The sequence below is a fragment of the Lagopus leucura genome, unplaced genomic scaffold (assembly GCF_019238085.1).
Source record: "Lagopus leucura isolate 7727_CA_CO unplaced genomic scaffold, USGS_WTPT01 Super-Scaffold_810, whole genome shotgun sequence".
Classification (NCBI taxonomy): domain Eukaryota; kingdom Metazoa; phylum Chordata; class Aves; order Galliformes; family Phasianidae; genus Lagopus; species Lagopus leucura.
Genome location: NW_024962261.1, coordinates 3,890,085 through 3,893,066, shown reverse-complemented (window position 1 = coordinate 3,893,066; position 2,982 = coordinate 3,890,085).

Sequence of the window (2,982 nt, the reverse complement as noted above, 5' to 3'; positions counted from 1 at the left end):
ATTTTTAAATGAGGCTGATGACTTTCTTTAGCGGAATATATGCTGTTTGGAAATTGGCTTTTTATTAGCTGTACAGATAAAGAAGCATAAAGGATCTGGTAGAAACTTCTGTTCTTTGAAAAGAAGCATTTGTATTTCCATTTGAAATGGAGATTCATGCTTTAGGCCATTTGTCTTTTAAAAAAAATTAAAAATCATCATACAATTTTTATGAACAAAGCTTTGTAGAATTAATGCATTTTAAAAAAGAATTTCTTCTAGCAAATGGAAACCAAAGAATGAAGTTTTATGGAATATTATGAAGTGAATAAATGCTTGGAAAATGAAAACATTTTCTGACTTGAATATGAGTGAAAAATGTCGCGCAAATGATATTGTGGAATTTAACTGTTGCTTGCATCGTGTTTGTTTGATAGACTCTGACCTGGAGGTTAAACTAGGAAATTCTTTTGCTGAATAAAATTGGAAATAAGACCCAAATAATTCCAAAATATGTATTATGAGCATTGTGAAATGCTTATGTTGTAGCAGAATTGATTAAAGTAATTTACATTTATATAGCTTCTACGTCAAGAAAGTGACTCCAGAGCTTTAAAAACTGAACACAGAGATCAACACAACAAAAATGGGAAATGTTTATCTTTGAAATGTTTTATTTTAATGCCACACAGAAACATTATGTGATATTTTGAACCAAATGTAGTGATCAATTCACCAAAACTTCAGGGCAGAGTGTCTCGACCAGAAGAATTAAGCTAAGACATAAGCTACTATAGACACTGAAGAAGCTAATCGTATGTATACATATTTATATTAGTCCCTAATACACTGTAATGATTGAAGCCTCTGGTATTTGGTAATTCTTTTGTTAGGGAATATTGGGTGTATACAGTAGAGCCAATATTCTAGTGACTGTAAGATGGGACTAGAGCTATCATTGTCTCTGTACTGTGGGAAACCGTACCTTTTGTAACTGAAAAAAAGAATACAAGATATCCACTCTGCTTTCAGTGTTGGTATATGTTGAAGTATTGTATATTAAGCTACCTGTCTCTTCTATTGAATCATACTTTGCTTACTTTGATCTCTGTAATAGAGGAGTGTAGAATTTATAAGTGAGTGTAGAATTTGTAGGTGAATGTAGGATTTGTAGAATCTTTTGGACAAGGAATAAATTTTGAAACCAGACATTGCACAGATAAAGTAAATTTTAACTACTGTATGGTGTACTTTTTAATTGACTTTTCCAGGCTTGCTGATTTTTATTTATTTATTTTTTTTTATTTGATATATTTTCTATATTTCAAAATTCAGGTTCTACTTTGTGAACATCCAAAAATGAATCTTCAGGGACTATATAGACCCAGTATAGAATCATGTGTTCATAGAATATTTGAGACAGGAAAAGACCACTAATATCATCTAATCCAATGGTTGGCCTATCCCCACCATGTCCACAAACCATGTCCCTCAGTGACACATCCACACATTTCTTGAACACCTCCAGGGTCACTGACTCAGCCATTTCCCTGGGGAGCCTGGACAATGCATTATTACACCTTCCAAGAATAATTTTTTCCTAGTATTTTATTTTTCCTAAAATTACTTTTGCATGGCCTTGAGACTGGTTCACAGGCTCTTGCTGAAATGAAAGAATAGAAAAAATTCAGTGGATTTCTTTTAAACCGTAGGAAAATATGATTTAATTTTAGATTTTTGCTAGATCTAGTACTAGTATCAGCCATGTTGATAGATAATCTTTGCTTGTTTGCTGGTTTTCCATTACCGACTATTAGTTTCAGACTTTGTTTTGAGAATTGTCTCGGCATGGATTCTCTAGATAAATTTGAGTGAAGTTCTTATGACTATAGAACCAGAATTATGGCTTTGGTTCTCCACTGCTTTAAGATTTTCTGTTAATGCAAGTCATTATTTTCTTGACAATTCAGTGTTCTTTTTCTAAAATTAGGAAAACATTCCCTAGTTGCTTAGTTGATAGGTTGATAATTAAAGCAGGATTAATTGGCCTAGGCAAAGAGCTGTACCTAACATATTTTAGCCTGTGATTTGATGACTAAAGTCTTTCCTGGATGGTAGGAAACACAGATACTCTCATGCTGCAGGAAACCAAGAATCAAAGTTTATTGAGTAGGAAAATGTTCTGATTATGAATCTATGACACATTGTCACAGTCATTTTTTACAACAGAGTTCATAAATACTGTACTTTTTGCTGAACTTAATGCTGCTATGCAGATTAAGCTTTGGAAGTTACGCCTTCAGGCGATCTGATGCTGTCCGTTTTCTAGATACAAGAAAGGTTTAGCTTAGGTGTTTTCTTCTATATGTATACACGATTATGGAATTGTCAGAAAACGTGTCAGAAAACAAAGAAGGTTAGGGTTAGAGCTTAACTGGGCTTTTAAAAATTGTAACTTTAATATTAAATACTCAAAATCCACCTATATCCAATCTTAGTAATAAATTTCTTTTTACATCGTTGTTGTTGACTGAAGGTCAGAAGAGGAAAGGAAGAAATAGGAAGCTGGATCTGCCACACAGTACACTATGAATCCAAGCAAAATATCCATGCATTTCAAAGAAAGAAATAGAAACAAGGAAAGAAAAATATAAATTTGTTCAATATTTTGTGAGGAGAACATTTAGGTTTTTATTTTCATCAAAGGAAATTGAGTGCAAAATTTATGTTGGATAAATGATTCTGTAAGAAGGACATATTTAGATACTTTTATATTTAGTGGCATTATTAGTTGTACAAAGTCTGTATCACTTATATCTAGGGACTCTCAACTCATTATTAATGAATTAAAGGATAAGTTTTAAATGATTATTACGTTTTTATGTTTTTCTGTTTTCTCCTTCATCCGGGCTTAAGATCTTCATCCATTCAGTCTTTGAGAACTAGGATAAACCATTGTATTGATTTAACTGGAAAAAAAAAAAAAAAAAAAAAAAAAAAAAA